Source organism: Lissotriton helveticus, chromosome 11, assembly GCF_964261635.1.
Source record: "Lissotriton helveticus chromosome 11, aLisHel1.1, whole genome shotgun sequence".
Classification (NCBI taxonomy): domain Eukaryota; kingdom Metazoa; phylum Chordata; class Amphibia; order Caudata; family Salamandridae; genus Lissotriton; species Lissotriton helveticus.
In genome coordinates, this window is record NC_136072.1 from 672,140,065 (window position 1) to 672,162,808 (window position 22,744).

General features: G+C 47.3%; 1 protein-coding gene and 1 long non-coding RNA gene across 9 annotated transcripts in view; one reads left to right on the forward strand and one right to left on the reverse strand.

Moving 5' to 3' along the window:
* LOC144791764 (disintegrin and metalloproteinase domain-containing protein 28-like) overlaps positions 1–22,744 on the reverse strand; it is a 3,516,669-nt gene that overhangs the window by 240,297 nt on the left and 3,253,628 nt on the right. The window lies entirely within an intron of this gene.
* The window catches only part of LOC144791766 (uncharacterized), a 373,064-nt gene continuing 350,428 nt past the window's right edge, over positions 109–22,744 (forward strand). For 2 of the 3 annotated variants that reach the window (XR_013602465.1, XR_013602467.1), the window contains exons 1-3: positions 117–199; positions 305–405; positions 499–571. This is a non-coding gene — a long non-coding RNA (uncharacterized LOC144791766). Of the gene's footprint in view, positions 200–304; positions 406–498; positions 572–22,744 lie in introns of all 3 variants that reach the window. The other variant, XR_013602466.1, reaches the window with a different exon arrangement.

The window sequence follows — 22,744 nt, forward strand, 5'->3', positions numbered from 1 at the left end:
AAGCACTGTTCGTGTTATATTTGGAGGGTTCATGCCGTAGAAACTACACTACCCATGATGCTAGGCGCACCACGCGCAACAAACAGGAAGTGATATATAAACACTTCCGATACTGCACAGAGCTGCGGTGAAATTGATCACGGTACCCGGCATCTGTGAACAGTCCTGTTCGTAATCTGAAGCAAAGAATTCTCTGAAGGTAATAAAAACTGCACTATTAGTGCGCGTGCTGCAGTGTCAGCCAGCAGCCCCGTTTGGGTTCCTTTTCTGATAAACACTAAGGTTATCGTTTTTTTAATTGTAGGACAGAGAGAAGCGCTGTTAGTAGACGAAGTCTGTATACCTGCCCTCCAAAAAAAAAGAGAGAAAAGCGCTACAGATAGGCCTGTCCCTCACTTAAACAAGGTAACTAAGAGTGGAAACTGATAAACAGCATTTCAGGTATATGTTTACCACACAAATTAAAAAGCGAGTGGCTCATTGTTTGGTCTCTTCTAGAAATACAAAATACTATATTGGTGCAGATGGGTACAAGAAGATAAACAGAGAGGTCCATGTAGAAATGCCCAAGGTACGTGCTGCATGCCCCTGACTCCGTTCACAGAATATGATTTTTAGTTAGATATGTCTGAAATAAAACCAACTGATTGGTTTGGTTTTGTAGGGGTCAGATTTGGCGGTCAATTAACCAGTGAAAGGTACAGTCTGCCTTCAAGGTAGAGACTTGTTGGTGAAAAGGATAAGGGAGGAAATTGAACTGATATGTCATGTTTTATTAGTAGATATGTCCAAAACTTCTTGAATTAAGAAGCCCTGATGAAAGCCCGTAAAGGAAACAACGAGGCTTGAAACGCATCGGCTGAGTCAATATTTGACGTTAAATAATGTTTTTTTCAAATCAGTCAAAATTGTCTTTAGTGTGCATATGCTTAAATAGGTGTTGGCGTATGTGAGAACTTATATACATTACATGTATATGGTGCAATTAATGTTGAATAGCCCATCGACATATCGTATGTTCCATGTGGTCATTATGTGATTGTTTCATGGGGTGCAAATTTGTCTTTGTAATTTGTAGTAAATGTAAGTGTAAAGTTTATATGTGATTCTCTAAAAATAAGAGGAAATCTTTTTGTATTTTCAAAACAAGAAGAAATAAGTAAAGAAGGGGTGAATAAATAACCCAAATCACAAAAAGTATATAGTGTGATTTTTCTAATCAAAGAATAGGACTTTTGGTAAATCTTTTTTCAAATATCCTTTAGTCTGTAAGCATAGCCTGGAGATCCTGTATTAAGAAAGTAGGCAGTTGTTAATTATCCCGCTTAGGTGGAGGGTCAAGGTAATAGCGACAGGCTCAGAATGTCTTTAAAGAAAAAGGATAATAATGTTGGTAATATTGCCCTTCATCTTCATTATTCTCACCTTCCTCCTGGCATTTAACATGCACTTCTGAAGGGCTGTGAGCAGGCACAAAAGGGCCATCATCCTCATCAGATTCCTCAAGATCCAACAAATGGCTTGGAGGCAGAGGTGAGACCTTGCTGGCCGAGGTGACTCCAGAATGCAGAAATGTTTTGGTGATTTTTGAGACCTTAGTCGTTGTCAGCGTTGACGATGTTGTTGATGGAGGTATATAAGACCCTTCCTTGGTGTTGTGGTCAATGTTGTCGACAGGGCTTCTGTCGACTGCGCAATAATTGATGGGACCGCTGTCGATGGAACAAACATTGACAGGATCAACATCGATGGAGTCGTCGTCGACGGGAGCATCACTGAATCATCGTCAATGGCACTGGTATTGATAGGATTGTCATCGACAAGGTCATCAAGAGGAACTTTGTACAGGCCTGAATCTTCATCAACGAGTCAATGGTGGCCGCTGTCATCATTTTCGTTCAATGACAAGATAGTGGTACTCGTGGCTGTTGACGATCTTTGTGTTGACTGTGAAGGAGCAGTTGAGAAGGACTTAGTAGAGGATTTATGCCTCATGGATGGGTCAGTAGATGAGTCATGAGGGCGAACTCTATCCTTAGTAGACTTAGAAGACTTTTCTTCATTCATTTTTCCTGTTTCCACTGAGGAAGTGATGGTGTGATGCTGTGACGTGAAGTGAGGAGGCGGGGTTTGGAGCCATCGGTGAGGCTGCCGAGGCTTGTATTTGTTTTACTGCATCCAACCGTTCTCTCCTCCAGCCGTCTTCTACTCCAGCCTGCCCTTCTACCGTGTGTTGGTAACAAATAGGAGACCCAACTAGGCACACAACGCCTTGCCCACTCGGATGGTCTCCCAATGACACCGCAGCACCCTGCCTTGCCCTCCTGCGGTGACTGATGACTGGTTGCGGCTGAACAGAATTGTGGACTCAGAGCTTGAGCCGGTGAGTGCCTACCAGAGGGAGCAGCATGGAAGGTGTTGAAGCGGGAGATGTCAGGTCTGAGGTTTGAGCCTTTGAGACTCTGGGTGGTTTAAACTGGCTGCCCAGTTAAGTCCTTGTGCTCACGTAGGCAGTCCAGCACAGCTGGCTGTGGCTTGCGATCGAGTGGGCTCTCTTGCATGCCTGTGCCTGGACCTGATGCTCCTTATTGGGCTTCGAAGCTCCACAGACTCATCTAACTAACTTCCCAGCCCTTTGTCTCTGTCCAGATTCCAATTCCGCTAGCCTGCTAGTAACCCAGCATGCTCATGCCCCCTCAGGAGCCTCATGATACACTCTGGTGGAGAGAGTGGTGCCACTGTTTAAGTCTCTTCATGGTCTTGGGACATCCTGGGGCACCCTAACAATCATCGTCAGGCTCTGCAACCTCTCTCAACTAGCTTGTTAGCCTTTCAGCTGCCTCTCATCTACCTCACCAGCAGCTAGCCTGCCCCCACCTGAGATCTCCTCTCGGGCACAACGGAAACCAACTTAGCTTAAGCAGAGCTAGCTTATTTAAAATTACCATGCAATAAGAGTACAACAGGAGCATATATTAGGCGGATCCAGAAACCTAGTGACCCAATGACCCAACGAACCAGCATTGTCTGCATAGACTTAATAACAATGAGATTCCAAGCAGGAAAGCTTAGGAAGCAGCCCAGCCCAGTTGATTGCATCAATATGAGATCAGGGAGAGAGAGGCAAATGATATCATTGACAACAAATAAAAAGTAAAGGAACTGCAAAGGGACAAACGAAGCAACCAAAAATGCATTGTAGACTTACCCCTACACTCAGCTTTGGTAGATATTTCCACACAACGGGTTATCAGCCGAAGTTCTACACAATATTTTCTTTTGCGAAGGGCACAGGGGTGAAGTTATTCTGAAGTAATAAGGGGCTCAATGGTCTCCTGTCCCCATTGCACCCAGTGGTTATAGAATATATCAGAACCTTAGGCCGAAAGCCAGCAACGATGACTGAAGGAAACACGAACAAGGTAACAGAGGTCACCAAGGAGCAGAGGTGCTGAAAGGGCAAAGAACTAAGATGGCTTTGGAAGACACAAGTGTGCTCCCTTTCAATCCTTCTATCAGACACTGCCACGGAAATGCTCACTATGCAGAGGAATTATTAAAATGTTGCCACATTCTCAGAAAGGACAAGGATTATAAGGGCCTGCTTGAACCAACAATTCTAATTCTGTCGAACTCGAAAATACCACTAGGCAATTGCCATCAAACCCCTGTGCACCTTTGATATCCCCAGTTGAAAGAAACAGATCTATACAAAGTAATGAACAAACCTGCATGGATGTCTACCCTAAGTAAATAAGAAGCCCATCTTCACAACACCAAGAAGTAGAAGAATTATCTGACGGAAGTAATTTGGACAACCTTGGCATTATAACTTATTCACACCTAAAGGAAGCTCCACAGAGCATAATAAGATGTGACTCGCCACATGGCGAGCCAAGTAATAGAGGCAAACTCAGTAAACCTCATCTAGCCACGCTCTCAACCACAAAGCAGACTTCAAACAGTACCTACGCTAATGATTCCCCCCAGAGAGGCAGGAGAGGTTAGATACTGAGATTGCAAATAAATCAAACACAACGCAAGAGTGGGAAGAATTGGTAGCTTCATATACCCCTGAATTACCTCAGGAGAAGGGAAGCAAACGCCTGAAATCACGAACAATGAAGAGAGGCAGAATTGTACAGATCCAACAACTAGCACAATATTGAGCACAAAGAACCTTCAACTCAAATTTTAACTACTGAAAATAGCTTGGAATCAGCACAGATAGAAGCAGCAAGCCCACCGGAATTGGAAGAACGGCTCCAAAAATCCGACTACTCGGATGCAGCCAGAAACCCGTAATAATAATTTCATACTAGAATACAAGTCCAGAGGCCAGAGGGACATTCTCAACAGAAGGAATATTCTGTGACTGCTAATATCAATCAGCAGACTGGAGGATCTATGATCCAGTGACGTTAATTGAGTTCATAGAGCACAAACATTTCTCAGCGAACAAGGCTACACAAGCAACCTTGGTAGCACTTGGAATAGCAAAGAAGATTACGGATGAGCAAACACAATGTAGTGCCTTGGAGATCAAACTGATGCCTTACCAAATAACAGGCTATCTGGAACCCTTAATCGCAAAATGTAATGAGCAGCCAGAACCCAATCCTATGTACATTACAATGAAGACACACTCCGTACTGAGGGGGGCATGGAGCTCATCGCCAGTGCACAAGGAGAAAAACGATGGTTAGAGGGTTCGACAAACCAGGATTGGCACCCGTAACAGATGATTGGGTCTGGCTAGCTAGCACAATAAATACTCGAAGCAGCAACTCCTGACTTGGAACAAAACCATCACCAATGTATAACACCCACTTCCAACTATGCTCCTGGAACATAAACGGCTTGGGAAATAAAACAACGGACTCAGAACTACTGCTATACTTTCAAACATTCGATCTTATTCTCCAACAAAAATTTGGTTAAATCAACTGTTTCATCTACCAGATTTCAAAACACATCATCTCCCATTTGTAAAAATTTCTACATTTGGACATTCAAAAGCGGGACTTGCCACCTATACCTGAATGAAAAGCATCATTGCGGTTAAGGTGCCAGATACTAAATAAACAACGACAAATGCCACACAATCAATTAGAGTGGATAAAAGAAGTGGCAACAAGGACCTGTAATTGGTGCTCATAAATGTATATGATATGCTATAATATGCAATTTATACTGCGCACAGCTACTGTAGGGAATGGCCCTGTGCAGCAATAGCTGACAGTTGGGGAGGAAGAAGATAGCCTTCATAAAGAACCATGTTTTCAGTTTTATGTTTTACAAAGCCCCTGGGTCACTTATGGAGCGTAGTTCCAAGGGGGGCTGATTCCAGGCAGATGCACTCAAAAAGGTTAGCGATTTACCGCCTGCTATCTTTCTCCGGATCCTTGGTATGCATACCTGTTGGACTTGTCCCTTTTTGTAGGGTCATTCCTGAACTTTTTGCCTTCCATCTGGTATTTTTCTGACCTGGTGTTTTAAGACTCTGGGCACTTTATCACTGCTGTCCAGTATAAAGTGCATGTGCTGTCTATGGTAAAACATGGTAAGATTGGTCTACACCTGTTTGGCTAATTTCATTTACCTATCAGTCCCTTGTAAAGTGGTATCTCAGATACCCAGGGCCAGTAAATTAAACACGACTGGTGGGCTTGCAGCGCTGTTTGCGCCACCCACAAAAGTAGCCTTTCGAACCTGTCTCAGGCCTCTGCCATTGCAGGGTCTGCGCACGTAGTTTAAAGATGATGTGACGTGGCACACCAAGTGGACGCCACATCTGTGACTCCCCTTTTACTACATACCAGTAACCTCTAAGGTAGTCCCTAGCTAGCCTTATGGGCAGGGTGCATTGTAGGTAAATGGTAGGACATGTGCCTTAACTGTGTGGCATATGTTTTAAAGAACAAGTGGACCCCAGTAATGCGACCCGGGGTAGTATAAGGTTGGTGAGTATAAACAATGGTCTAGGAGAGGCCTGAAGGATCCTCAGGTAGCCTGGGCTACAGATGATTTTAGAACAGTTTGAATCAAAAGCATACATTCAAGAGAGTCTTGGAGGGACTTGGATACTCAGTATATATGGACACAAGGTTTTGTTTGAAATGACAACACATTTATTATTTGCATAAATGTAGTATCAGATATTTAGGTAGTATTTCTAGTGCTCACACAGGAAATGGGAGTGCGTGAAGTGAAGGTGTGTTGGTGACATTTTATGGTTTAAATCTTTTATTGAATTTTCAAGAGAAAAAAACCAAGAAGGCATTGCGATGTCAGACATACGAGTCTTGCTCGGTGACCATGCGTTAACAAAGAGCGAACATAGTGCCCACAGGGCCGATGCAATGACAGAAAGCTGTTGAAGTGCCTTAGAACTTAACACCCACTCCCTCCCCCCTCTCACCCCCCTCTGTCCATCAAAGAAAAAATCCGCTTCATAATACTCTGTTTGGGGAGGCAAAGGAGCGTTTATTGGGGCCTGCGTGTTCGTGTTTTCTACGAGGGCTGTGGGCCCGGAATTGGCGTATCTGCCAGTCGTAGAAGACGTAGGTATCTGGGACAGCTCAACTGACGAAATTCACTGGTGAGCAATGTTAGGAAGGGGCGCCACAACGCTGGAAATTCCTCCCCCCTCCCGGCCTGTACCAGCGACAGCTTTTCCATTCCAAGCACCATCCATAACCTGTGCAACCAGCTTGTGTGTGGGGGACAGTGTGGTGATCTCCAATGTGCCACAATGTTTTGGGTAGCTGCCCCTAGGGCAATAGCTATGAGATGGCCCCTGTGGGATCTCAGTGGGTACATCAGGGCATTGGTCAGTCCCAGCAGGATATAGGCGGGGAATCGGGGCAATTGAGTGTCTAGGTGAGAGTCCACCTCATCTATAATCGTATCCCAGTATTCCCGTATATGTTGACAGCTCCAAAGCAGATGTTCAATGTGCCTAATTTCCCACATCCTCTCCAACAGCGATCGCTGATCTGGGGGTTCGCCTGGCGTAAGCGCTCTGGAGTGTGGTACCAGTATGTTGCTACCTTGGTGAGTGTCTCAGTAAGACCAGAGTGGTATGCGGAATGTCGTGCCCTGTGATAGATCCCGCTCCACTCCTTGTGTGTGAGGGTCCTGCCTAGTTCCCGCTCCCACCGACATCTTCCTGCGTTTTATGTGTGTGTGTTTGTAAGAAGGAGGTGCTGGTACAGATCAGAGATTAATTTCTTCTCAGAGGTGCGGGTAACTAGCCACCTCTCATACGGTGTGATGTATCAATGGCCTCCTGGCTTTACATCGGGTTGGAGGGCCCAGTGTCGCAACTGCAGGTAGGCTAACCTATCTCTGTGATAGCGTAGGCATCCTTCAGTTGTTGGAAAGATAGGATGCCTTCTAGGTCGAAGAGATGCCCCAGTTCTTTGCAGGGGGTGCGTCGCCAGTTCACAAATGCTTTCGGGTCAAGACCGGGGGTGAAGTCGGGATTAGCGAATAGGGGTGTCAGTGGGGAGGGAAAGGTCGTCAATTCATGCTTGGCAGCTACTCGGTCCCACACCTCCATGACCGTGTTGGTGATCTGGGATGCGTAAAGGTTGGGTGGCCTGTGTCGTCGCGGAAGAAAGGGGATTCCTTGTAGTGGCATACCGGCCACCGCTTGGTCTTGAAACAGCCAGGGCTTGCTCGATTCCAGCTGGTACCATTCCACAAGGCTCCGCATTTGTGCTGCGTTGAAATAGAGTTGGAGGTCTGGGATCCCTACCCTGCCATGCGCAGGTGGTAAAACCGCGATGTCATGTTTAAATCGCGGACGGAGGCCTTGCCAGATGTAGCGTGCTATTTCAGATTATATCCGCTGGATCCAACCTTGAGGTGGGCGCAGGGGAAGGGTCTGGAACAGGTAGAGGACTTGCGGTAGTAGCGTCATCTTGGTGGCCGCAATCCTCCCGAGCCAGGAGAGCGGAAGGCGCCTCCACCTTCGCAGCTCCTCTCGAAGCTGTGTGCGGAGTTTAATATAGTTTGCGTCTACCGTGGCAGGAATGGTGGGGCCTAATAAGATTCCTAGGTAGGGGACTGTGGTGTCTGACCACTGTACGTTGTGTTCGTCTCGTGCCGCAGCCAAGGTTTCGGGTGACAGCAAAATGTTGAGGGCGATCGATTTGTCCTCATTTACTTTGAATCCAGAGGCGAGCGCAAAACTATGGAGTTTCACGAAGAGCGCAAGAAGTGAGGGAACCGGATCGGTGATGGATAGCAGGATGTCATCAGCGTAGAGGCTGATCTCATGAATGTCACCCCCCAATTTAATACCCTTAATGAGAGCATGTTGTCGAATTCTCTGTGCTAGTGGTTCCATATATAGGGCAAACAGGATTGGGGAAAGGGGACATCCTTCTCTAGTCCCTCTGCCAATCGGGAATCTGGGGGAGGTGTGACCATTAACGCGCACCGTGGCATTGGGTTGCTTATAGCAGTTAAGGAAGCGGGTGCAGAGCGCGTCCCCGAGACCAAAAAGAGGCAGAACTTGCCCTAGATAGGGCCAGGTCACCCTATCAAATGCTTTTTCCTCATCGATGGTGAGAAGCATGCAGTCCGGCCTTGTTCGCGATCCGGCCTCAATGAGATGTAATACCCTCCTGGTGTTGTCGCTTGTTTGTCGTTGGGGTATGAACCCGGCCTGGTCGGGTTCGACAAGCTGTTGCATGTATGGCGCAAGCCGATTTGCCAGGATGCTTGTATAAAAATTAAAGTCAATATTCAGTAATGAGATCGGCCGGTATGAGCCGCAGTTGGTTTTATCTCTACCAAGTTTCGGTATGATCGAGATAGATGCCTCCAGTGAAGTACTGGGTTTTTCAGAACCGGTACTGAACCGGTAACCCAGCGGTGCCAGGGACAACACCCTAAGACTTCGGGTCCTTCCTGTCTCAGACTACAGAAACACCGAGTCTTCTAGGTGAAGTCAAAGATTGAATTTATTGGCTGCAACCAAGTAACAGGTATCCTAGAAGTACAACACGGTGTATATTCTCAGGAGACTGCTCAATCTTACAAAGCCAGCCTTCTCTTTTTATACAAAATATTACGCTTTAGGCAAACATTCTTTACATTTCAGTTGACCATTCACATGTTTTCACTACAAAGAAAAAGCAGAGTCATGATGACAAGCCCATATTTCAGTTCGTCCAGCCCACAACAAATTATCCGGCAAGGCCCAGTATTTTCATCAGATATCGGCGGACCCTCAATAAAAATGGGCACCTCCTCCTCGTAAAGCAGGTCATAAAGAAGGAAGCAGGGACAGGTGTGTGCAAGATTAGGCGTGGTTCGTGTGCGATGAAAGGTTTATGGCATGTTGTGCCTTGATACTATCTCGCTCGGCCACTGGGAGAGGAACTGACCGAACAGGTTTGGCCTTGGGCAGAGGAGTCAGCTTGCCCAGGTCGCAGAGAAGTCAGGGAAGGTGTACGTGTCCTTCAGGATCGTGTTTGGCCTTAATCATTGGCCTATGTGAGGGCAACTCACAAAATGGCTGCCGTACACAAGATGGAACCCGAGGGTTCAGGACGAAAACTACGATTTCAAGGTGAAATCGTCACTCGAATATGACGAAAATGCTTGTGCATAGTGTACTAGCCTTTTTCGGTCTTCTGATATCAAAATCATCATGGTACGACGATGTTTATAACACGGGTCCAGAATTTTCAGTACTACAGCCCCTCCTTTTTCCCTTACATAGGCAATAACCTATACTCATGCTAATCTGAGTCCAGGTCTATATTCCTAAAGTCATTGAGATGTTGCTGTAGCATCATCCTATTACTTAGTTCGTCCCTCGATACAGGCTTCCTTGTACACGATGTAGCACAGAGGCCACATATAGCAGGAGCACACTGTACGCACAGACAGAACAGGAAAAGAATGGCTAAGATCATCCCAATGACCATCAGAATTTCCCATCCCCAGGCGGATATCAGTTCCCAGAACCATCCCATCAACGACCAATCCCCTTTATCCACATGAATAGATTCGGAAATCTTATGCAGTTTGGAGATGGCCTGGTACACTGTTGGAGCGTTATCTGGAATGAAAACACAGCAACTTGATTGGATCAATTTACATACCCCACCTCGGTCTGCAAGTATGACGTCTAATGCGACCCTGTTCTGAAGGGTCATGGGACGATCCGACTGGAGCTCAGCAGTCAAGTTACTAAGGGCACCGGCAGTTCCAACTACGGTGGATTCAACCACCCTTGTCAATTGCCTTATGTTCCTGCTGTTAACCATGGGTCCCCAGAACGGCAGAAAACCCTTTACGAAGTCCCCAAATTCTTGTCCTGCTGTGTCTTCTTTACTGAAGACACCTCTAACTAGCCTTGTCTTATGGTAATCTGCCGCAGCTGTGTAGGTGGGAGGCAGCAGGAACGAAACAAAACATGTGCCTGAAAAGTCAGGGGGCAACCATGTATAGGCTCTATCATGGCAGATGAAATAGGTACCCTTAGCTGCTAAGAACGAAGGGGAAGTCTGAGATGCAAAAACATATGTTTCAGTGTAGATACTCTTCCCTAACTGAGCTCTGGGATTCTTGCCAGTACCTTGCAGACACAGGTGACCTTGATGGGGTACAATCCAAATCGGGGAAGATCTCTTAGCTTGCTGTTTCTCACTCAGAGTAGCCCCATATCCGGTCACGTTCCATCCTATGTATACTAGTGTCTCATCTCTCGGGATAGTCTCGTAGGAAATATCTTCCTTAATCATATCTACTATACCCATAACTAGAGCACTATTCTTAGGATTGTCTGTTACAGAACGTAGGGGGTAGACTTCATGTGCGTAGATGAACATTGTTCTGTATGCCCACACAGAACCATTGTGGCTGAATGGCAGGACCAGATAAGGGATACCTTTATCCGTTGTGTGAGGCATAAGACCACACACCCAACTGTTAGTCGTGTTCATTACTAGTTGGTGTTGGTGCAAAAGCTGAACGAAGGAGTTATTAATAAACTCTAATCTCCTAGCGGATTAGTGTTCAGGAAGAGGTTGAAAAGAATGTGGGGAAACAGTGGAAGGAGGAGGTATGGGCGATGTAGTGGGTGCAAATGTCACTCGAAAGGAGAATAAAACATATCCTATTAAAAACATCATTACACTGAACAACATAAAAATGCATAGTATCAAAAAGCTTTTCTTGGTCATCATATTACATATTCTGTCTTTAGAGGTCATTGTTTTGGCAGGTCTCACCATCTCGAAAAACTCCATCCTCTCTAAAATGCTGCTCGCGATGGTAGGGTGTTCTATGCTAAGGAATGCTTCTGTCAGTCCAGGGCAACTCTCTTAGACCAACCAGAACTGTCGACCTAACGTCTCCAGCTGCACCTCAAAGACTTTGGGCAACCGCGACCCTACAGCGGAACCCGGATGGTGGTTTGAAAAACAAAAATAAAAAAGTTTCTCAGATGAGAGAGCTGCACTTTCAAAAATAGCAAAGAAAGGAATATCTTTTTATTAGTTCATAGTTCTCGGCCTCAGATTATATCTTTTCCTTCCTGGTATGGTTTGATCTTGAAACAAGAGTTCAGGCTCTGTTGTGTCCAATCGAATTGACGGCGGCACAGCTTCTTGCAAGAGATTGTCACTTTCTTGTTCGGAAATTGTTCCTTTCATACATGCATCACTGAAGGGCAGAAAACGAGGCACAGATTCAGTCTCTGAGTCAGCGACACCCTCCTGGACCCACTGGTCGTACGGCAGAGGCAAAGGCACCCTCTTGCAGTGTACACCGTGGATCCAGTGCTTCTTTCCTTCTACTCGAACAGCTGATCTCGTTGACAGAAGGACGAGATGAGGGCCGGTCCACCTGGGCTGGTCATTCTTTGTTCGCTGAACATTTTTCACCACACCCAGGATCCAGGATCGATGTGATGACCTGGAGCTTCAGAGGCCTGATGCAGAGTATCGTGAACCTGTTGGTGTAAAACACGCAATTTAGCCGTCAATTTGTACAAATAGTCAAGCAAAACAGGGTGTTAGATTTCACTGAATTTTGTGGGCCTTGGCACTCCCCATATGTTGGCCGGGCGGCCGAACACTATTTCATACGGACTAAGTCCCACTCGCGAATGCACAGTCATTCTGGTTGATAGGAGTGCTAAAGGCAGAGCGTCAGGCAATTTAAGACCAGAGCTCGCTTGAATTTTGGCCAGTTTAAGTTTTAACGTGCCATTGTAGAATTCTACTAGTCCAGCTGATTGGGGGTGATTTGCAGCGTGGAATTTCTGATGGATGCCTAGCCCTTCGCATACTTTCTTCATCACTCGACCCACAAATTCACTCCCATTGTCACTCCAGACCATTCTCGGCATTCCAAATCTAGGGAAAAACTCTTTCACAAGGGCTTTAGCTGTTGATAAGGCAGTGTTGTCTTTTAGCGGATATGCTTCTATCCATCTTGAAAAGGCACAAACAACAACGAGTACGTATTTCAAATTGTTAGACCTTTCCATGTGGATGAAATCTAGCTGCAAAACCTCGAACGGATACGTTGGAGGCGCAAAATGACCAGCTGGATTTGGGGTTCCCCTACCAGGATTGTATTTCAGACACACCATGCAATTCTTGACCACATTCTCTGGACATTTAGGAATTCCAGCATTTTGCCATACTGGAGCCAACAACTTACAAATCCCTTTCACACTGATATGAGCCATTCCATGAGCCATCGTAACCACTGCAAGCACATACGCATCGGGTAGCAACCATCTCAGATGCTCTGACAATTCAACCCAACAACCATTGGCATCCATTTTACCCGTACTTTCTCTCCACACACTCAATTCTTTCTCTGTAGCTTCAGCTTGAATCGATTTCACACTCTCTATCGTGTCTTCACACATTCCAACATCACCAACCCATCTTGCAGGGCCTGCAAAATACATTCGACTCATTACATTCCTTGCTGTTTCTTTTGCGATTTTGTCAGGAAATGCATTTCCACGACCAACATCATCAGTCACCTTCTTATGTGCGCTACACTTCACAATCGCAACTTGTAACGGCAAAGTAAGTGATTCAAGAAGCTCATTCACCAACTGACCATGCTGTATCTTAGCTCCATGCGAAGTCAGGAACCCACGTTCTTTCCACAATCGTCCAAAACTATGGGCCACACCAAATGCATACTGGCTGTCGGTATATATAGTCACTTTCATTCCTTTCGACAACACACATGCTCGTGTAAGTGCAATCAACTCTGCTGCTTGAGCTGAATTATGTGGGATACGTGCAGCCTCAACAATCGTATGCAAAATCGTGACAGCATATGCTACAGTCGTATCACCATTCGGAAGCTTGAAGCATGAACCATCCACCCATAAGGTACCATCGCACTTCACAAGAGGAGTATCTTGGAGGTCTATTCTCCCTTTTGTTTCTTCTTCTGTTGTGAGAAAACAATCATGCTGTTCAGAAGCATCTAACTCTGCTACACTCGGCAACAACGTAGCTGGATTCAGCGTGTTGCATCTTTTTATGTGCACATGACTCGCTAACAGTGTCAACTCATAACCTGACAACCGAGCACTAGTTAAGTGCTGTGTCTTGGTCCTGTTTAACAACGTGTCTACTGCATGTGGAACCATCACAATCAATGTATTATTCATCACTAGACCAGCAGACTGCCGAATAGAAACAGCTGCTGCTGCTGTGGCTCTCAAGCAACTTGGCAACGCTTTAGCTACCGGGTCCAAAGTCGACGAAAAGTACGCGCATGGACGCTGCTTGTCTCCGAACAACTGGGTCAACACTGATAATGCACAACCTTCTTTCTCATGGACATACAATGTAAAAGGCTTACTGTAGTCGGGGGTACCCAACACAGGAGCCGAACATAATGCGTTGCGCAATTCGGTACAACTTTTCTGACACTCTTCAGACCATGGAAGGAGATTTGGTGTATCTTTACAGGTTAATGCCACTAAGGGTTTGGCCAGTAAGGAAAAATTCGGTATTGTCTGCAATATGATGTAATACCTAGGAAAGCACGCACTTCTCTCTGTGTCCTTGGGACATTCAATTTCGCTATTGCCTGAATTCTTTCTGGGGTCAGTTTCCTTCCCTCCTTCGATAAGAGATGACCTAAGTAGGTCACTTCTTGACGACAATATTGCAATTTTGAAAGAGACACTTTGTGGTGCAGATCAGACAAATGACGTAACAATGACAACGTGGCTTCCTTACAGATTTCGTCAGTATCTGCAGCAACAAGCAAATCATCAACGTACTCAATAAGGGTAGCGCCATCAGGTAAAACAATCGTGTCAAGCTGTGTTTTTAAAGCCTGACTATATATCGATGGGCTTTCACAGTAGCCCTGGGTAGCACGTTTGAAGCGGAAGCTTCGACCTCCTAAACTGAAGCCGAAAATATCCCTACTCTCCTCAGCAATCGGGATGCTGAAGAAAGCATTCTTCAAGTCAATCACCGAGAACCAAGTCGCGGAAGCTGAAATCATAGTCAATAGGGCAGTGATATCAGGGACAACTGGAAATTGTGGCACAACTATTTCATTCACCTCTCTAAGATCAATCACAAATCTGTAAACGGGTGGCTGAGAAGGGTCAGTACGCTTCAAAACAGGCAGAACAGGACTATTGCACACGTTGCCTCTTGTCTCTTCAATTACATCTTTTTCAATCAAATCATAAATGATCGCTAGCAACGCTTTTTCACCTTCACTAGAGATCTTGTATTGGGGAATGCGTGGCATTTTAACATTGGCTTTCAATGTCACAACATATGGCGGTATTTCCAAAAGACCCACATCATTAGGGCCAGTAGCCCAAAGAATATCGGGAAGAAATGACAATTCTGTCGGAAGTGTGTCCTTCGACAAATACATTGGGGAAACCACTTTCTTACCCAGTGTAAGTTGTACTCCCGAAGATCCAATCCCAACAAGTTTTCACCACAACCTGTCCTCAGAATAAGGGGTGCTTCGAATTCGCAGGGTCCAACAGAAAGGGACATAGGACTAGAAACTGGGTTTCTAACCGGGGCGCCAGAAAAACCTACTGAAACATTCGTTTCGCCAGACAAAGGTGCGCCAGGGAGTTTAGAGTGCATAATAGAACTCTTTGCAGCACCAGTATCCAACAGAAAAGGCTCTGACACACCTGATGTAATCACCTCAACATAAGGTCCACTCTGATCTACTGGAACTGAAACAACTCCCTCTCTTTGTCTATGGCTTTACTAGCAATCATTACCTTCCATATGTTCATCTTCTGTATAGTAGTCATCAGCATAGTACTGAGCTGTCCTACCAGACGCGTTATTCTGCTGATCAAACCTATTCATTGAATTTTGAGGCGGAAAGGAACGCGCGTTCTGGGGGAAATTTCCACGTCCTCTACCTGTAGGTGCTTGTGAAATACCTCGACCTCTTGCGCTGGAAACACCATTCATGTGCTGTAATAAAGCAGGACAGCTACTTTTAAAATGGCCCTCCTCTTTACAATATGCACACTGATTAGGGCCTACAGGAAAACGTTGTTGAGGATATTTGTTCCTTTGCATGTCTCTCTGAAACTGCTGAGGCTGCTGATAGTTACTCTGACCACCACGAGGCGGGTACGCCTGTTGTAAAAGGACCTTTGTTTTTAACTCCTTCGTTTTCTTGTCTGCTCTATCTTTCTCATCTTTATCTCTATTTTCATAATACTGTGCAGTAGTCAATATCTGTGCTGAAGAGGAAACGGCCCAAGAACTCTCAGAGTATTTTAATTTCTTACATAACTCGGGAAGCAAATTATGCACAAACTTGTCAACGAACAACCGTTGACCACCTTCTGTACTCATATCTTGACCACTGTGGTCGATAAACGTTTCTTCAAACCTGGTGAAGAAATCAGACACTGTTTCATCTTTCTTCTGATTACACGCTGACAACTTATCCCAATTCACTCGCGTCGCAGGCATTAAAGTCTTCATGTAATTAATGATCCTACCAGGGAGGTCTGCTACTAAAGGCTCTGGTTTAGCACCACCAACTTGTCGGTCATTTGCGGCACTGATATTAGCCCATGAGTCACCTAACTCTTGATCATGATCTGCATGACAAATCTTTCCCCATAAAGGCTGTGGAACAACATTTCCAAACAACATGTCTATATCAGCTAGATTCATAATACAGGAGCTTGCAGTCTGTGACAATTCCTTGTAATACCCTGCGGGATTTTTACGGGGGTTAGGCAATGTCTGTTTAAGGGCCAAAACTTCAGCTCACTTCCATGGGACATGTACCCACACACGCTGAGAATGTGGCGGAATGGCTGGATTAGCAGTTGGGTCCCCTTCTCTCCATTGTGGGGGAACTTCTCTCATGGGATATTGTCTCACCTTCTTTCTAACAGACAAATCAGGTTCGAACAACTGCTGGGAAATAGCTTCGCTCCTAAACGATAATAATGTCGCAACCGCTTTCTCAACATCAGAACCCACAATCGTGCCCTTCGCAAACTCGAAACGTACACGGCACAACTCAGGCAGATTGGATTCCAAATCATTGTCCTCCAATTCCTCACAAAGAAAAGCACACATTTTCTCAAAAACATATCTCTGCTTCGGTGCTTCCCATTGTCGGAAAACATCCATAACAGATTCTAACTCGTATCTCGTCGGATCGGTAACCCATTTACGCGCCATACGGTCAAACATTTCTCTTTCTCGAGAATCAGTCAGTTGACTACGCAACTGTTTACGCTCTGAATCAGGGGTCACGCCAGATGACCCAAAGAGAGGAAATATAAGACTCGCAACGGTGTCAGTCATTCTCTGTCGAACAGAAGGAGAAGTCGACAGGACGGGAGATAAAGCAGACTGAGAAAAGGTCAATGTAGGAACAGTAGCAGAGGTAGTAAGAACAGGTGGAGAAGTTACAGAAGCTGGAGGCGGAGCAGGTAGCGGAGCAGGTAGCGAAGTCAGTGGCCCTTGAGAAGGCTGGGCCAGAAGAGTAGGAGCCAACTGAAGGGGTGCTGGCGGTTGTGGAGGAGCAGGAGGCACAACAACCGGGGGGTGCGCAGCTAAAGGTTGGGGAGGTGCTGTAGCATTCTGCGCATAAGGGGCTGGCGAACTCAATAAATGCGACATTAGGGGTCTTTTTCAAGGTCTTTTGCTGCATCTTGCTGAAGAGGCGGCAAAACTGGATAGCATTTATCTATTACCATTTTACGTTGCCTGTGCAACTGTTCGCTTGCCTGTTCTTCTTCGTTATCTTTAAACTGCATAGCAGCTTGCATTATCGAGATACCCCTTTCTCTCCTATTTTTCTTCTCTAATTTAATTTCTTTCTGTTTGGCTTCCTTACGCCATAGGCGGAAAGAATCAAACATCGCCGGCCGGGCTTTCTTCTTAAAAAGTTTCACCTCGAGATTATCTAAAACCTCCGTGTCAAAGCTACCATATTGGGGCCATTTTAAAACACCATCCTTTCTGGTGTATCTGATCCATACTTCATTATATGTGATGGGGCCTACGCCATGTTTCACATACAATTCATAGGTTGGAGTTCCAATCGGAGGAACCGGACACGAGTCTTCCAATCGGGAATCCCTATTACAACCAAGACAAAACAAATTTCCAAGTCTGCTAAGACCAGGCATCTTCGCTCACTAGTCTAGCTTCAAACTTCAAAGGGTTATCGAATACGATATTCTCGTGAATACACGAGTCCCTCGGCTTTGGCACTTGCAAGTTCCAAATCAAAGATCCCAAGGGGATACCCAAACTAAGAACCAACTAAGGACTGGGAGACGCTCCACTTATACTTAACTGAGGTATCGATGACGTCAACAGAAGACTTGTCTATCGTTTCGCTCTACCAATCGTCAAGGGTCCAAATCAGGGCGATAGCCAGGGCAGCAGTCCTTCGTAGCCGTCGGGAAGCGGGGAACCTCGCAGCAAAGACTTTCGGACCACGTCGACATGCAGGGGTCGATGAAGTGGCGGCCTTCCTCCAGAATTTTCACACGAAGCTCCTCACGAACCTCTGGCTTGGACCGGTACCGCTGGTATCGCCCCCGTGTTGGGCGCCAACTGAAGTACTGGGTTTTTCAGAACCGGTACTGAACCGGTAACCCAGCGGTGCCAGGGACAACACCCTAAGACTTTGGGTCCTTCCTGTCTCAGACTACAGAAACACAGAGTCTTCTAGGTGAAGTCAAAGATCGAATTTATTGGCTGCAACCAAGTAACAGGTATCCTAGAAGTACAACACGGTGTATATTCTCAGGAGACTGCTCAATCTTACAAAGCCAGCCTTCTCTTTTTATACAAAATATTACGCTTTAGGCAAACATTCTTTACATTTCAGTTGACCATTGACATGTTTTCACTACAAAGAAAAAGCAGAGTCATGATGACAAGCCCATATTTCAGTTCGTCCAGCCCACAACAAATTATCCGGCAAGGCCCAGTATTTTCATCAGATATCGGCGGACCCTCAATAAAAATGGGCACCTCCTCCTCGTAAAGCAGGTCATAAAGTAGGAAGCAGGGACAGGTGTGTGCAAGATTAGGCGTGGTTCGTGTGCGATGAAAGGTTTATGGCATGTTGTGCCTTGATACTATCTCGCTCGGCGACTGGGAGAGGAACTGACCGAACAGGTTTGGCCTTGGGCAGTGGAGTCAGCTTGCCCAGGTCGCAGAGAAGTCAGGGAAGGTGTACGTGTCCTTCAGGATCGTGTTTGGCCTTAATCATTGGCCTATGTGAGGGCAACTCACAAAATGGCTGCCGAACACAAGATGGAACCCAAGGGTTCAGGACGAAAACTACGGTTTCAAGGTGAAATCGTCACTCGAATATGACGAAAATGCTTGTGCATAGTGTACTAGCCTTTTTCGGTCTTCTGATATAAAAATTGTCATGGTACGACGATGTTTATAACACGGGTCCAGAATTTTCAGTACTACACCAGGAGGTCTGCGGGGATCGCGCCTGGTTGGTCAAAGGAGTTAAAGAGATCTCGGAGGAGGGGGGCCACCTGGTGGCAGAAGGTCTTGTAGAAGCTCGCCGGGTACCCATCAGGTCCCGGCGATTTCCCGTGTTTTAAGCTGGAGATTGCGGACACCACCTCCTCTAGGGCTATTGGCCTATCTAAGAAGTCGGCTTGGGCTGTATTTAAGGATGGGAGCTGTGCTTCTTGTAGGTATGTCCGACCTGATTGGATGTCGAGGTCACTCGCATAGAGGGACTGGTAAAATGTTCTAAAGGTCTCTGCTATGACAGCGTCTTCTGTGACTAGCTCACCCCTTTCTGTTCGTAGGGCCTTTACTCCCTGTCTTATGCGTTGTTCCCTCAGTTTGTTGGCTAACAGCCGTCCACAGTGGTCCCCTCCAGTGTAGTATGCTTGCCGAAGACGCAGGGCAGCATATTCCGCCGCATCCTGTTCAAGGGCGGCCAGCATCTTCCTCTCGCTGCAGAGTTGGCGCCAGGCCCTCATGACTCTGGTGCGCTGGTGCATTTGCTCCAGTTCCGCCACTCGTTGCGTGAGTTCTGCACGCTTCTGTTCCCTGTCTTTATTATTGGCTGTGGCCACGGAGATGAATTCACCTCGTAGGACCGCTTTAAGGGCTGACCATTGCGTCGCCCGCGTGGTGTCTTCGTTGTTGTTGTGGGTCAGGAATTGCGTGATGGCGTTTTTAATTTGCTTCACCGTCGCGGGGGTACGGAGAAGGGATTCCCTGAGGCGCCAGTGTCGCTGTGGGGCCGGTGTTGTTGGTAGGAAGAAAGTTACCACCATTGGTGAGTGGTCTGATAGCGCGGCCGGCAGGATCTCTACATCCTGGGTTCGCGCCAGCAGGTGAGATGTGCAAAGAAAGTAATCTAGCCTTGCATAGGACCTATGAGCCCCCGAGTGATACGTGTAGGCTGCGCTGTGTGGATGGAGATGCCGCCAGAGGTCAGTGAGCCCGAGCTCCCGGAGGTGTACGTGGCCCGATTCAGAGAGAGCTCCCACTTGCCCTGTTCGCTGGCATATACGGTGTACTGTGTTATGGAAGACTAGGTTGAGGTCCCCGCCTATCAGCAAGTGTCGTTCTGTGTTGGCAGAGGCTGCCGCTAGCGCTGTTCGGAGGAATGTTTCTTGTTTCTCATTGGGCGAATAGATTGAGCCAATCAAGAGTGTCACACCTGCAATTAGGAAGCGGTACACCAACAATCGCCCCTTCAATTCTGCTTCCTTCTGCAGCACCTTGCCCTTAAATGCTTTGGAAACCAAAATCGCTACCCCGGCTACTTTTTTAGAGGCATATGAAAAGAGTTGTGTAGGAAATGCCCGGGATTTTAATCTGTGGCAGTCTTTGGGCAGGAGGTGTGTCTCTTGGAGAAGGCATATGTCAGCTGTGGAGTGTTCCAGTTGTGATAGGACCGCTTGGCGCTTGATTGGATTATTAAGGCCCCGTACATTAAGAGGGAGAATCTTGAGTCTAGTGTGTGCCATCATAAATCAGGACAGGGTCTGAAGCTCCATGTAGTGTGTGTAGCGGAAAAAACAGAATAAAATCCCCAAGGTGGACAGAGGGATCCCTCCCAAAGAAAAGCTCTTCTCCACGCCCCTAACTCCCACCCAGAACCCCCCCTAACCCCAACTGGAAACTCCCCAATGATCATAAATGTCCTGGACCAGTCACGACCTTGTTCAGGCCCAAGGAAGAAGTCAATACAGGGAAACGTGGCACTCGCAACCCCAGCGGCTCCCCCCCCAGCCCCAGACAGACCCGCTAGGGAGTAAGCTGTTAACAGAGACCTCCCCCCACTTTCTGTCGATCGAGGAAGTGTCTCAATCTGATTTTGCGGTATCTTTGGAGACCTCTTGTATGGCTGCCGCCTGAGCTTGCGCTATCGTGGATGGGTCCGGCTTGAGGGTCGCCTTTGGCGATTGTCTGCGCCGTATGCGTTGCCAGCCCTCCCCCATGGAGCGGGGGGCCTCCCCTGTGGGGGTCCACTCATCTCGGTATTGCTTACCAACTCATCGGCCAGATCGATCCCCAACAGGGCACAAGTGTCCTTCAGTGAGCGAAACTGTTGCAGGACGCCGTTCCACTTGAATACAAGGTGAAATGGATGTCCCCACGAGTACGAGATCCCTTTGTCTTGTAGGAAGGTAGTGGCGACTTTAAAAGCCCTCCTTTTCTGTAGGGTGACCATGGAAAGATTTTGATACCGTGCCACTAGATGTCCCTGGTAGCGGAGCGGTTGTTTTAAGCGCGCCTCTTTCATTATGCGCTCCTTTAAGGGGAAGTCGGGCAGGAAAGCTAGAATGTCTGGAGGAGGAGCGGGGGCCCTGCGTGTGAGACCCACCCTATGCGCCCTATCGATTCAGATGATGAAGTCCTCGTGTTCCCCCAGTGTTTCTCTGAAGAGGCCCTGTGGGTAGAGGGTAATATCGTTCCCTTCCGCTTTGGACGGCACTCCTCGGACCCTTATGTTGTTTCTTCGGGAGCGGTTCTCAAGGTCCTCTGCATGTGCCTGCAAGTCTAGCTGCTGTTCCTGTAGGCGCAGGACTTCCTGCTGTAGGTGTGCTACCTCCTCACACCGTGACTGTTCCGCATCCTCGACAGCAGCCACTCGTTCCCCCAGACCCTCCACCTCTCGTCGGAGCTCCCGATGTTCGCCTGCCATGACCTGCTTGAGGGTCTGAAAGTCCTCTTGTAGGGAATTGAAGAGGGACTCCAGGAAGGCTCTAGTGATCGGGGCTCCCTCATCTTCGCGATTTGCCGGGTCCTTGGCCGCCCCTGCCCCAGACGGGCTCTTCTCTCCCTTGGCAGCCCCCTTCAACAGCAGCTCCGGTATTGTGCGGCCACCTCTATGCTGGTTTCCCGACATGGTCGAGGCGTGCAGCGCTGTCCCTGCGCCACAAGCTGTATGCTAACGCCCCAGGAGGCCTATAAATCCGAGCCGACCACCTCTGGCACCGGGTCCGCTCACCTCGCTCTGCACCGCTCCGCGCCAGGGATCACCCCCTCTTGGTCGGATGTGCCCCCGTTGGTCCAGGCCCTCCGGATGTTTGTAGTGCACAGGACCCTTTACTCCCTGCTCCCCTACCACTAAGGGGCCTGTGTCCGCACCCTGCAGTACGTCGCTTCGGATCAGGGCGCCCCAGTCAGGTGCAGAGACCCCCAGAGGTCAGCCGCACCCGGTGTCGTCTCTGGCCACTGCTGTCTGTTGACTTCTCCGTGTAGAGGCCCCCGTGGGCGGATCCAGGGCCCCACCCGCGCAGCAGCGCGATCTCTGAGCAAATTACAGGAGATCAGGCACGCCAGATTTAGAAGCAGCTTACTGAAGGGTGGATCGAAGTAAAGTTCAAGGTGCCCGGGAGGGGGCGAAGCTTGAGGGCGGATGCGTTGTGAAGGATCACAGGCTGGCTGGCTCTATAAATAAAGGTGTGGTATTACTTGTGTAGTGTAGTTCCTATAGTCCCAATAGGCTCTGCGCATTGGAATAATATATTCAGCAGTGTAGACGTAGGACTGAGGTTAACTAGGTCTCTACTGACTATATTAGACTTAAGTTTTTTGCCAGCTAGCTCAGAGTTCACTAGAAACTTTCTCGAATAGGCGAGGAGGAGTTTAACCTCCCTGGATAGACAAGAAGGGATTTAGTTTCTGACAACCATAAAACATGACAAATTTGCTCTCCCTGAATAAGAGTGTATCTCTAGAGTCGTGTGAAAACA